The sequence below is a fragment of the Rhodnius prolixus genome, unplaced genomic scaffold, assembly GCF_049639745.1.
Source record: "Rhodnius prolixus isolate KJV_2025 unplaced genomic scaffold, Rpr scaffold_1, whole genome shotgun sequence".
Classification (NCBI taxonomy): Eukaryota; Metazoa; Arthropoda; class Insecta; order Hemiptera; family Reduviidae; genus Rhodnius; species Rhodnius prolixus.
Window position 1 is genome coordinate 15,309,483 of NW_027411581.1, and position 14,730 is coordinate 15,324,212.

Sequence of the window (14,730 nt, forward strand, 5' to 3'; positions counted from 1 at the left end):
TCTAGTGTAAGCCACTACAGCAGTGTATTATTCTTAATCTTTTATGTAATTACTGTAGTAAATTTAATAATTTTAAACGATAATACAAATTTTTAAATATAAGTTCGAATAATCTGATAATATTTTAGGATTTCTGAGAAAGCAATATTATACTAGATTCAGCGCGCGTTTTAAATTGGTGTTAAACCTTTTGTTGGCAGTAAAATTGTGCTCTTTACATTTCATGTCTGAGTAATAAATGAAATCACTAAATATGAAATTTTGTCATGTCTAGAACATGCAAATAAGTGAGAAATCTTTTTCGTAGTTCTCTTAAAATTTTGAATATTAGCTTCGCTGATAGTTCCGCATAAAATGAAATGCGTATCTACTTTCAAATATTCCTTTAATCTCATCTTGCCTTCAGAAATTATGAAAATTCATAATTATGTGAAGTGAACACAGTGCGGAGGAAAAAAATTAAAACAATTCTTTCTGACTATCGGTTAGTATAAAAAACAAATTTAATACCTAAAATTTATTGTCCTAAAGTTAAACAAAAACTATTCTAAATCTTTGGTTTGCCTTTTTTTCAATCTTTAAAATTGCTTAAAAATCTTATTTAAATTATGGTTTTTTGTTTAAAAAAATTAAGTGAATTTATTAATCTTTTTTTACTATCTTAAAATTATATGACTAAGTAATAATTTATATTGGAGATGTTTGAATGGGTAGAAAATAAAGAATGCTCAAGAATTTTAATCTATTGAGCACATTAAGATACTGTGAAACTTCTTACGATTTTATTTTAGAATTATCTATAAAATCCTTGAAAGAAGTTTCTCAATATTTTTTAAGGAAAATTTAAGATCTTTATTCACCAATTCAATCCTACACTAGTTAGGAGTATTTCTATTCTACTTCTTACCATAAAACTCCATGATTTTTCTATCATGAAACCGAGTATTACGGTGAAGCGTGGATTTCTTTCGAAAGTGAAATGTTCACATAAAAAATGGGGATTTATTTTGTTTTACATAATTCAGTTCATCAACACTGGTACTTCCAAAATACTAAATGATGTTTATCCGACGTTAATAACTTTAGTTATTTTTAATAATTGATTTGTTATGTTAACAGGAAAAATGAAGCGCTGGATCCCGCCTGCCCGGTTCTAACTGCAGCCCAGGAGCAGAGACATCAATATCAGAAAGTTGGTTATCAGAGGAGTGAGTGAAAACCTTACGGTAAGTGCTCCAAATATCCTATCTGAATCATTAAAATAATTATTTTTATTTTCTAAATGAATGGAATCCCGGATTCAGTCTAGCTCCTTCTCCACCTTGGAGCCTTACAGCTCACTGCTCGAGGTAGATAGTGTTGTCCATAAAGAAAGAACACTGTTCGGAGGCCGGAAGTGCAAAGAGAGGGTTTGAGCTCCAATAACGTTAGGCCTAACATAACGCATAAATTAAAGTTAATACTTGCAACTTCACTTGTGGGTGGGATGAAGGGGTGGAACCAAACATTACATTTCAGAGAGAAATAGCCTGAGAACCAAAAATGCCTATTTCTAAAGTCTTTGCATTTATTACATTTGGTGGTGTTCGAATCATTTCTAGAGCATTCGCTTCAGAAATTTCTGACTCTATTTTCATAATCAACCTATTACCATTGGAAAGACCAAATATTAGTCTAAATAAAGAGCGTTTTTCATAAAATTGAAATATGAATGCCTCTGTAATAACAGAACATCAGTTTTAAATCAATAAATAAAATATGTTAATACTTACATTATAAGAGCGTTAAATTCTCTACAAAATGTAACAGATGACGCACTGCTGCTACCTAAGTAACAAGCAACTTCCAACAAAAATAAACCTATTTAAATTTACATAATAACTCTTTAGATATAATTTAGAAAAAATTATAATAATTCTTACCATTTCTTGCTTCTCATTTTCCATCGTTTTTTCTGGATTGCACATTTGAAAATACTTTTATATATAAGGAAATTTTTGAATAAAAAGGTTCTGTTGGTGATCATAAGGTTTAAAGGTTAGGCTCTAACAGTTGGGCTATCAAATTGTAGAACACCATATATTACTGAAGAGATTTGAAAACTTATGAATGTCCTCTAGTACATTAATAATAGAGTTCATTGAAGAAAAATATAGGAAATAATAATAGATTTTCTTTATCTCTTATAACGTAGACAATTTAGCAGTAAAAATTAGTAGAGAGAGAGACTGTTTACACATTAGGCCACTAGATGGCGATCCTTGTAAGAGTAACGGCCAAGAAATACTAGTCTGAAAGGGAATCCTTGGAATGTTGTACGATGTGGTCTGCACACAGAGAGTTCTGTCCGCATTAGTTCAGTCTCAGTGTTTCTGCTACAGCCATTGGAGTGAGTCTAGACACCTGTTAGTGCTATACAGAGTGATGTCAGTAAAGTGTCTCTTTTTTTAGGTAAAACCGTGATTTTTTTTTTTTTTATTTCTTTCGTTTTTAATTGTGTGCTGTTTTTCTTAACAAAAAAATTAGAAATCAATAAAAAACTGCGGAACGTTGTTTTGAAACGACTGTTTACTTCAAATAGTCATTGGATTAAACGGATTGCTGTATTAATCAGGTACCGTAATTATTTATTAATTTAAAATTTTTGAATTTTTATAGCTTTAAATAATCGTTATTTGAAAGAAGTTGTCATTTTAATGGTCATTTTGAAATAAAAGACTTCTTAAGTTATATCTTAAAACCGAAAGAGACATATAAATCTAAAGGTTATTTTTAATACCAAATAAATTAAGTAAATAAAAAAGAAAAAACCACAACCATTGACATAAAAAATGAAAAATTGTAAATCCAATAATTCACCAATAAATAAACGCGGGAAAGTAAAGTGAGCAACAGGTGGTATGTCGAAATGCGCAGATCTTAGGATCATCTGACTTTTACCAAGCATTAGCCCTTCTTTCCTCATTTTTTTACATGAAAAATGGGAGGGTTCGGGTAGAACAAAATAAATTACATTGTCATTTCATATTTTTTTAAGATTAGGAAAAAAAATCATATTCATCAGCAATATAGTTATTTCATTCTGAACAAAAATAGAAATGTACAGTTAGTAATTACGGCCAATTTCAATTGGCTAAAAAAAAAAGATTTCTTTTACTTTACTTGTATGTTTTTATAATTTTATGGCTAGTTTTACATGAGTGTTGAAGCGTTGAGATTATATTCTTTTCTAGCTGCCACTAGTAGTTATAGTATGGCCTTGAACTCTGTCAAAGTTTTAGGATTTCTCAATAATCAGCCTCACTGTTGGTTAATATGATGTTTTAATTTCTTCTTATAATTTATAGTTTCACTTTAATTAATTTCACGGATATTGTTTTTGGTTATATTTTACTTTTTAATTACATGGTAAAAGATGAGTTGAATCAGATCTTAATTACAAGTGGAAAAAAATTCTTCTTTTGTCACTAAATATTCACGGAGCTTTTATTGTGTACTTTTAAGAAACTTTTACCATAAACTTACTTATTAAAACATTTATGGCATTTCTAGTGTTTCATGATTTAACTTTTAATAAGTTTTTACTTTCTTTTTTTTTTTTTTTTTAACCTTTCTAGATAGATAAATTATCAAGAGAACTGCTGTAAGCCAATTTCACCGTTCCTAATAGATCTGTCGTGGTTCTGGAAAGTAACCTGTGTTTGTGCATAGAATGTAAAAGGCTTCTGTTGAAAAGTTTTAAATTTATATGAGGGGGCAGTAAAACCAAAATTGTTGGTACACAGGAACTATCACTGCTTATACTGTGTTTTGAGCTTTCATTGTAAACGTTCGTGATATTAAGACTTAGAAGAAGTGGCTAGGTCCATTTCTCCCTATGAGGTGGACATCTTACCAAGAGGAATTCTTGCTTAGATTAGTTTATTTAAATTTTTCTCACCAGAAATACATGTTTTTGATTGGTTCTGTGAGTTTGAAGTAGTGTTTCCTGGCAAACTGTTTCAATGATTTCCTTTGAAGTTCTTTTTAACCCTTGATTATACACAATCAATTTCTTGCAGTATTTTTCTCTTTTCCAACGGAAGGGCGCTGAGAGGTTATGCTTCCCTAAACAATTATCTTTATATAGTGAACTTAACATTTATTAAAGAAACTTCTGAGAATTGAGTGAAGGGATTTTAAATTTATTTTGAATATCACAATATTATATTTAAGTAATAAAATAATTAACGTTCTTTTATTTTCAAAAACTAATCACCTCTCATGAATTCTTGCTTAAGTATTAACTATTATGGGGGCAACTAATGTTTCAGTGATTAATCTTCAACTTTTGCCCTCGCTAATCTAATTGGCAATTTGAGTGGCAATTTGTTTAAAGTTATTGTTCCATACTTAATAGAGGTTATTTAGAAGGGTGAAACTGAATGTTTTATTTTTACTATTTAAAACTTCATTTTATTTTCTAGCCACTGTTGACTCTAATTTTACTTGTGCATTTCATTTTATCTTGTCTTAAAAACTGGATTTTACTAAATAATGAATATAGTCGTATGTTATAATTACATTATTATAGTATAAATTATATTATTAAAAAATATACTTGTAATTTTTTGGAGGGCGATCATCCTCTATTTTAGAACTGCTTTATTCCAGACAAATAATTAGATGAAATCATAGGGCATGTAAAGAGGGTATACGCCTAGTTAAGCTAGAGAACATTTCTAAGGGCCAGCCCTATTGTACTTGGCTTTAATTTACTTGGGATGGTGAGACAAATTATATCCAAGAAATTATCTACCCTTTGTTGTCGCCATAGTTGAACTAATTTGAGATTTTTTTGTTTTTTATTTGTACTGACCTTCAGATTTTTTAGAGAACAAGAAAATTGGCCTAATTTTATAAATATACCAAATTTTCAATAATACTTTGAAAGTCGTGAATACTTAAAAACAGAAAATAGTTCACGATTACAATACTTTCTCCTTATGTGGGGGTGTAACAGATAGTGAAAACTATTTCTAAATTCCTGAAAGCATTGGAATGATGTTGCAACTGGACATGCAACGTGCATTCCTAATTAAAAAGACAGAAAAAAAGTTGAAGTTGTTTGTGCATTCACCCAATATTCTGCTTCTTTCCCCATTGTTTTGAGGATTTTTTTTAAAAAAATTTATTTATTGTTCTTTTGCTGGACAGAATAATTAAATACCAATAAAAAAATACTATCAGACAACAAAACTAGGACGTTCCACTTGGTTTAACCAGAAGCAAAGAGTTGTCTGGTTATCAGTTTAATTTTTCTGTTCGCTGAAACGACCTCGCCTTTGTTCGCAAAAACAAGTTGGGTTACCTGCTGAATGCAACGTTGTTGGGTTGATTGAACTCTTTCTCTAAAAAAAAGAATTAAATAGACCTCAAAAGTTTTGTCGGTCACACAATCTAAAAAAAAAGAAGTAATCATTGAAGGTCGTTCTATTTTCCATAAATTTCTAAGCCACTGTTACAATTAGGAAATATCTGATTTCAATTAAAAGAATGGTGAGAGAGGTGCAACTAACTCTTATGCAATAAATTTGCAATTGCAATGGCAATTCATTATCCCCTTCGCTTTATTTTATTTTTTTTTTGTTTTGCAAAAAATTAACAACTCTAAACTTGCGACATGCAAGTTTGACTATTTCTTGATTAAGCGGGGAGAAGTTGAAATTTTTTTAAAAAAAGTCGGAATTGTCACTAAGTTAGTGGTTATTTTGAGTTCTAAATGAAAGAAAAATTTCAAAAAAAAAGGTAATTACCTCTCAAAATCACCAAAAAAAAACTCTCCTAAAAATAGTTCTAGGCGCACCCATAATGGTAGTCATTTTTTTAAAGTACGTTTTAATGTGATGATGAATAGTTTTACATACAGTCAGGAAAAATAATAAATATTTTTCAAAAATCCGTTGTTTGAACCTTGAGATTTGTAATAAAACACAAATTGTGTGAGTGTTTGCACCAAATTTGGTTTTTTGGTAAATTATTTACTTTTTTTTAAAGCTTTTTTTTTTTTTTGCCGTTGTGCAAATACTGAGTGGAATCAAAGGAATACAATCGATTTCATCGAAATTTATTTTTTTAAAATATAAAATTCATAAGTTTCCGAACTGATTGATATTGTTAATGTACTTTCTTATTCTGTGAGAGATCTTTTAACTTATGTTAGTTTTCATTTCCATTAAATAAGTCAATTTTCGATCATTGTTTGGCAAGAAATGTTGCGTCAAACCTAAGACGCGGAGCGGTTTCCTGCCCTGCGACGCTCTAGTTGGTGCAGGCCTAATTGTTCCCTAATTTATTAAAGATTATCGTGAAATCGTGAAAATTAATAGGAGTCAAATCCGATGTATCTAATCTGTGAATGATGATATCGATAATATCGTACATTTGCAACAAGTAGGTAGTTGCAATTAAGCATTTTGAGTATTTCAATTTCCATGATAATTTTTCACACAATCATGGAAAATTTCAAATATTTTTAACAACTAAGCGGTGAAATGGATAAATTAAAATAAGAATTGCTAGCATTATTCAAGTTATAGTAAGTAACATCATAAATATTATATTACTTTTAGCATACATTTAAAATATAATAAAAATCCCTGAAGCATAAAAATAATAAACTAAAAATATAGTTAAGTTTGTTGTTTACGATCTCAATATGTAAAATAGTGGATATTATTCAGCTAAATCAAACTGGCTGTGGCTAACTAAATGAAATGCAATAGCTTTTTGCTTTTGAGTGAAGGGTTTTCTCTAATGCAGTGTTGCCAAGTGAAATTTTAATAAATACTTTTTTATTGAACACATGATCTAGAATTAGTAATGAGTATTATGGATCAGTGAGGCATATCAAACTTGGCGCCTTTCCCTGTAATTGACCTTTCTTCAAACTAATATAGTTCTTTATTTATTTACCTACTTTCTCTTACTAAGAAGGTCGTCAAAATTTGGGGGACAGAGGTTTTAGGGGGATCAAAAGACCTTTAGCCGGAAATAGCACTTTTTAATGGGTTGAGTTTTCAAGTTTTCCGAATTGTTAGATTTTCTTTTAATTTTTAATTTTATTTTTTAATTCTTGATCTAAAGCGTTAGGACCCTGCCTTCGCTAGTAATTTCCCTCAGCTCGTCACTCACTCCCAATCTGTCAGTCTGTCTCTCTCTAACCCTGTATTTCCATCCTGATTATTCGCAGCTCTGCAATATCGTCCTTCTTACCTTCATCAATCCATCTTCTTCTCGGTCTCCCGGGTTTACTTCTTCCTTCGGCTTTATTTCTATATACTTAAATCAATTACAGTTTTATAGACGTAGCTCTATAACAAGTTTGAAACATTTTTCAAAGAAAAATTTCTATTAAGGGCACTTTTTGGGTAAATTGGGGGGTCACTTTTTTTGAAAATAAGCCCTTCTTTTCAAGAAATCTTTTTTTTTTCACAAAAAATTTGAAAAATCCAATTTTTCTCGTGCTTTATCCTGTGAGGAATTTTTAATCACTACGCTGATGTGTCAGATTCTCTGGTGGTGCTCAATTTAAATTTTATGTTTCTGCTTCTAGTGATTTTTTTTAGCCCATTTTTGAGATATTTTGTTCACTGTTTTCTAAAACACACTCTATCGTGCTCACTTGAATCTTCCGGTAAAGATACAAAATTCGAAAATCTTACATGATTTTAATAAACTCCTAAAAAGTAATAATTGAAAATTGGTTTTGCGATCTCCTTTAGCGATTCGCTAACCACTGGTTCCTGGTAGCCTTCAATCAGATCCTTCCTTGGTAAGAAGAAGTTATTTTATTCAGACTACAGGTGAGCTTCTTAGTTTCAAATAACCTACCATTTGGGCCCTCCAAGATGTGAATACGAAACCAGTTGGTGGTAGGAACAGTAACAGTAATAATTCTGATCAGTATCTAGGGTAAATTTACTACATAGATAGTTCTAGAAAATTACAGTCTAGGAATTTAGAATTTATAGGTGAAAATATTTGATATCAATAAACTGATAGTGTAAAATCACGCGCTATTGGTGTTGCATCTAATGAGATTCGTTAGAATAAGTGATGCATCTGGTTGTATAAAGTAAGATACTGTATTCCGTAGAGTTGCAGTTTATGGTTGCAGATTGTACATAAAGTTTTTTTTTTTTTGGTTTTTTATTACATCTCTTAAGTGTTCAATTAAAGTGCTTTAGAGTTTAAGAGTTTAATGTACTCAACAGTATGTTATCTTATTTCTCGGTTTTTAAATAATTTTTAATTAATGAACTTAATAGTTTACAAGAACTTTGTTGAATTCACAATAAGTACTTCTTTTAAGTCAAAGTTTTTTGTTTTGTTTTAGTTAGTAAAAGTAAGTTCTGCGTTCGAATCCAATATTTTCGCAATTTGGTTTTCACTAATTATTTTTAAAATTATTTTGAGCCGATTTCCAGAAAATTTTGTAAAAGTGGAAAAAATCTCTTCTAAATAACGGTACTTCCATGATCGGTAGGTTACAATGGGTTCTTCCTGATCGAAGTGTAAGTTTTCAGCTTCTTGTGCCACATACAAACACAAACAAGGTGGCTTTTAATGAAAACTGAGCAAGGTCTAGGATTTCGAACTTACAGTGTCAGTTAAACATAGAAATAGAAATAGAAAAGAGATTTATTATTCTGGGACTATTGTCCCCTAAGAATAAATACAGGAACAAATAGAGGCCTTAACAGTTTGGCCTGTGATTATACAGAAATTAAATAAATAAATAAGTATTTACAAAAGTGAAAATATAATAAGTGAAAATGAAAGTAAAAATAAAATAATAAAACAGCAGAAATTAAGGAAATAAATTAAAACAATTAGAATTTCGGAGGAAGCTGAATAGAAAGTAGATAACTGAATAGACGGGATTTAAAGATGGATAGGGTAGGAGCATGGCGGACAGATGAAGGCAAGGAGTTCCAGAGAGAGGTAGCACGTATGAGGAAGGACTTGTCAAAGGATGAGGTACGGTGAGAGGGAATATAAAGATCAGATGAGCGAGATCTAGTGTTACGGGAATGGATGGAGGATTTAAACTTAAGGAGTTGAAAAATATAGGAAGGCCTTTGAGACTGGATGACTTGAAAAAGGAAAGAAGCCAAAAAATATTGGCGGCGATAGACAGGAAAAATAGACAGGATAGTGTTCATAGCGGGTACGGTACCTCGAATAGAGCTGGAGGACATGTTTTATTGAACTATTTTCACTGTATTTACACTGGATGTAAGTGAGATGGAGAGGATCGTGTTGAGTGAGCCACTGTAAGGTGCAGAGGGTGTAGTTCTGCATGAAGAAAGATTCAGGTTGGCTTAGTTCAGCTCCAATAACCAGGCTGAACTGTGCGTTCTTTTTTTTGAAAGCTCTGGTGTGAACGGATAAGCGCTGCCAGAAGAAGGACGCTGCTTGGTATTGAAAGCGGATATCTCAGGTGTCTTTGTAGGACTATAAAGGACTAGGACAACTTGCTACCATTGCTTGAATAAATAAGGCGTTCTCTTTACAGTTAGCACAGTTCTGGTTGGAAAATTAGGTTCCAATGGGTAAGGAGACATGGAAATGAAGCGCGCAGATATACTGGTGTTCTAAGCCGTTTATGCCAAGGCACCACTGTCCGTTCTAAGAAGCTGGATTCTCATTAAGCTAATTTAATTTTGTTAGTAAAGAAACAGTTGGATAATGCCTATTTTTTCAGAAAACATACTTTACTATTAATTACCCATATTATCAATGAAATAAAAATCCAAGGCTCCTAGACCGGGAATTGAACCCACTAACCAACAAAATACATTTCAGTTTAGCGAGGCCTCTCCTCTAACCGCTCAGCCATCGTGACCCCTACTGAACATAATTCTGATAGGATATGTACACATGTAATATTCTAATAATGGGACATGTGAAAAATAAAAGTATAAACACAAAGGGACCATTTTCTTAAGGGGTAAGTGAAGATGAGTATAAAAAATAGTACCAGGATAACATACCTGAGGATAGTAAAAATGACAGTGTCCTTCTTTTTTTTACGTCGCTATCTGTGCTTAAGAATGAAGATAGTGGGAGAGACGTCGTCTGGCCGTGATAAATCCTAACAGGAGCCCATAAGGGTCTAAATATAAACCTGTCTGGAGAGGAGAGGCCGGAAGCTCACATTGTAAAAAAAGACTCCGACTTTTTTACTCCAATTATTACAAAATGTTCCTTTAAACTACAATAATCTTCAACTAATACTAAAATTTACTGCTCATGTTGGGTGAATACACAAGCACGAATTTAGTGAATTAGTAGTTGTTTCACTTTGCTGAGTTGAAATCCAGAATATTGCCGGAAGTATTGGACCGTGTCGAGAGTTTGTTTCTATATTTATATTTACAGTAAGACTAAAAGCATGCTATTTGACTCATCTGTCGTGTAGAATACTACCCATTGGAACTTTTTTCTCAAATTTATTTTATATTTTCTAGAAATCCAAACCTTGCTTTAAGAAAATATTGCGAAACAAGTTTTTAATTGAAATAAATGTAAGTAACAAAATGAAGGATCAGCTGTGTGGGTAGCGTGCTCCTGCGTGGAAATCCCCGGGTTCGAAACCAGCGGTTAGCCCTTACATCTTCTCTTCCTAGGAGCTTCTTACAGGAAGCACTTCGGTGATGGAGGTCGACAGTGCACTGAAAACAAAACAAAAAAATCTCTGGGCGCCAATGATCTCAGTTGTTGGCGCGCCTTTAATTAAAATAATTGACACTTCCGGCTCCAAACTTATGCCCGCCATTATCGTAACTATGATAGCGTAAGTTAGCTTCTTCTTACGTTTGTTTTGTAGGTACTGTCCGTATGTTTGTAACACATAGGTTTGAGAATAGTGTTGTATACTAAGCGTTTGAGTTCTATGGGCAATTTGGAGCGTCGCTCCAGTAAAAGCCTGCTCCAGTCTTCCCTCGATGCATCCAATTTTGACCTGTTGGGTTCCCAATTTTTGGTAAATATTGCATTAATAGTTTCTAAAGCTGCATATATTTCTAATTAATTAAGATTTGACTTTTTTTCCTTCAATTAATATAATTATTTTTTTTTTTCGTTTCAAAGTAATGGAGAGCATATGTTGCACACATGTTTGTGAGTTCGTGGCTCGTGCTCACATTGAGTTTTACTCCCTCCTCCTCCTCTCACTCATACTTCCTCTCTGTCTTTACTTAACAAGCACACACATGCGCGACAAACTGATCCTGCACGTTCGTATGTATTTATACATATACCGCCACGTTACGAGACAGACGTTCCCTAATATAACACATGGAAATATATATATACATAGTTTTAAATAGTATCGTAGAGTGACTCTTCCAAAAGTTCACAGTTAGTTCACAGGACAACAACCGGCACCAACAGGGAGATCTTCAGATAGAAAAGTGTGTGTGTGGTGTTGTGTGCCCCTGCTTGTCTTGGTTTTTATTCACTTTTGGTTTTCGTTTTTCTTTTTTTTCTCGAACTCAATAAAATAAACAAAATAAAGATGTCAACAAATTTTACTAAAAGGCGTGTTGAATATATTGGTTTTGAATCGTACTCTGCTGTAGCTGGTTTCGAAACACTTGTGGAAACTAGAAAGAAGAAAAATCGTTCATGGGTGAGCATCTATCTCTATTTTGATAATTTTCTGGCATTTATTTACAATTTGACTTCTATTCTTTTTAAGAGCAAATATTTCATTATTTATTTTTCAAATCAGTTTTATCAGCGGTACTCTGATTGTGAAAATAAATTACTTTTCATCTTTTCTTATCTTTAAATAAGTATCTGATAAAAAACAAAATATCTGGGACAAAATATGGGATTCCCAAATATGATATTCAGATAGCAAAATTCAAGTAAATGTCTTTAGAAATAATATATATTATGTACAATATGAGCTCCTAATATGCGATTCACTCACCTGACCAGCTACCATCTTCTTTAGAGCGATTGTCTGGAGCATTGTAACGTTTTAACCTTCTTTGAAGGTATTCAGCAAGAGTTCGGGATGAGAAGCGACAGAATAGCAGATTATGGAATTCTCAATGTTTTTTAAAAAATGAATAATTATAAATTTGAAGTAAAATCGGAAATGAGGTTTAATTTTGTTGTTTTCATTGATGGTTATCTGAATTCTCATTAAATTAAGCTGAAATTAAATTTGTTAAACGTTATCTAGGCAATTATATAAACTGCGATTTTCTTATTTTAAATCTCTTTATTTAATGTACAACTGCTTATTGGCAACTAGAAATATTATGACGTAAAATACCTAAAATGTTAATCAATTGAATGAGGACAAACCAATGAGTGATGATCATCTTGAGCCGGCTAACTAAAGATACCGATGATGTGAATTCGAAAGATCACCTATCATGCGATCAGTTGATCTCTCGAGGCCCATCGACCCTTCTAAAACTTTCGAGAAGGATCTATGGGAAGAATATAGTTTGGGAGGCAGATTCCCCTATGAACGGGTGGCAAGTGATTGCGAAGTTCATCTCTTATTAAGTAGGTAAAAAAATATTATCCTTGTATTTGTGTAGATTTTTTTTTTTAAGTATTTAATCCAAAATTAAAGCTTCGAGATTCTCGAATGTGCGAAAAAAAAAGGTTCAGGAGTTTGTGTCAAACTTTAACAAAAAATGTCTTTTATTGTTAAATATAATTTCGCATCTGATTATGATGATGTGACTAAATACTCAAATTACAATAATTTAAATATAAAATAAAAAACAAAGAATACGTAAAAGGGAATGTAGACAATCACGGTGTCAGAATTAATCTAATTAGATAGCTGTTATTAAATTTAGGTCTGACATAAACCCAACTGTAATGTCTAGAAGCCCAACTAATGTAGTTTATTACTGTTCAACATTTTTCTTTATTCCATTGGGAAAACATTTCATAACTAACTTTTCTTGATTTTACGAGTATTATGCAAATAATTGAATTGTGAATCACTTATTATACTGGCTAAAATGAAATATCCCGGAAGTGACGAATTTTGGTGGAAGTTAGAATTTTTTTATTTGTTGTTAGATTTGAGCAATTTAATTTGGTTTTGGTTTTTTGGTAAATCCAGTGGATCGCAAAGCCCAGTTTCAACAACATTCTACTTCTATCATTAATCCATCATAATACCTAAATTGTCAAAATTAGGTTTTCAATTAAAATTTCAACTTAATCAGTAAAAGTGGTTTAAAGTGGAACTTTAGTAATCATCATACGTATTTATTGCAAATCTGATGTAAATCTAAGGAGATTAATAACGGTTATCTTCCAAATTATGACGAAACCTATTACTTAGTGTTTTTTTAAAATAAAAAATGCTAACCTCAGTACTTTGTTAGAGTTCAATATCATGAAAAGAGATTGTAACATTTTTAAGGTCGAATAGGAGAGTGTAAAAATTGAACGAAATGAATCTGCAAATTTAAAATTAATGGTTATCTACCGTTTGATCTTTTAAATCATAAATGTTTGCCATATTTTTTCTTTAGCTTCTCCTAGTGCTGGAAAGAAGAATGTATTGCAATCATGCCAATTATTTTTCGTTTGTTTACAAGTTAGGGGAACCGTTAGAAAATTTAGTAATCTCTCTACCGGAAGTGATACACATTATTCCAGAAATTTAACACTTTTCGTGTGTGTGTTTTTTTTTAAAAAAATAAAAAATGGTCCCTTAAATTCCTTTTAACTTTTGGCGATCAAATTTTCAATTTAAAAACTCTTAATTCAAACAATTTTCCGGGAAAATTGTATTTAAAAAAAACTATTGGAAAAGTGATGGTGATTAGGCTTTACTCTAAAGTACCACTTCAGGATAATGTACGTTTCTATCGCTTATAAACTATTATAGAGGGTTGATTGGGAGTACTGTCATAATTTTTATCTGAGAATAATACATTTTAAGGCTATCTTAGAGAAGTATCTTTTAGGGAAAATTGAAAGTTTTAAAAAAAGTCAAGAATTATAATGAGGAAAAAATCATTTGACCGTTCAGAAATTTTCAGATATTTTTAATGGTAAAAAGAATATATATAAAGATATAATTTCTAATTATAAAATGGATTTTATTTATGTATACACGTATACATAAATCTATAATTAATATTATACTTTATTCATTCATCCAGTTTAATATCAGATAAAAATCAAATCACTCCTTACTATTTATACCTATTATTAAAGCACATGTGATTGTGATTGTTTACACTTTTAACCTTGGAAAGTGTGTGAGAACTGAAGTTTTATTTCTTTAAACAAGAAAGCCAGCATGATTGGTTCAAAGTATGCCTTCATGTTTGTAGTCATTAAAAACAAACAACTGACTTCAAGGAGATAGTATTTACAGTTTAAGCTGTGTTCAAATTAACAAAACTGTTCATTAAATAAATATCTAACTAAATATAAAATAAATTGTATGGTTTGACTGTTGTTACTATTTTATATAATCTTAATGGTTGGGTGGGGCCAGAAAAGAGAAGACTTTTCCTTAATACTGCAAATGCAAATGAATTTCCTGAAGAAGGACACCAGAGTGGTGTCCGAAACGTTGAACATTTTTATTTCATTTTAGCCCTATCCAACCATTGCAATTTGTATTCTAATTAAATTAGTTGTTGCAAATAAAGTTACAGTTCAAAACAAGGATATGTCCCTTAT

General features: G+C 31.4%; 1 protein-coding gene across 2 annotated transcripts in view; it reads left to right on the forward strand.

Annotated features, from left to right (window-relative positions):
• Positions 1–7: 7 nt before the first annotated feature.
• The window catches only part of kst (spectrin beta chain, non-erythrocytic 5 kst), a 159,029-nt gene continuing 144,306 nt past the window's right edge, over positions 8–14,730 (forward strand). The window contains exons 1-2 of one of the 2 annotated variants that reach the window (XM_074113329.1): positions 8–484; positions 1,120–1,226. The gene's annotated coding sequence lies outside the window, so the exon portion shown is untranslated. Of the gene's footprint in view, positions 485–1,119; positions 1,227–2,305; positions 2,615–14,730 lie in introns of those variants that run through there. The other variant, XM_074113310.1, reaches the window with a different exon arrangement.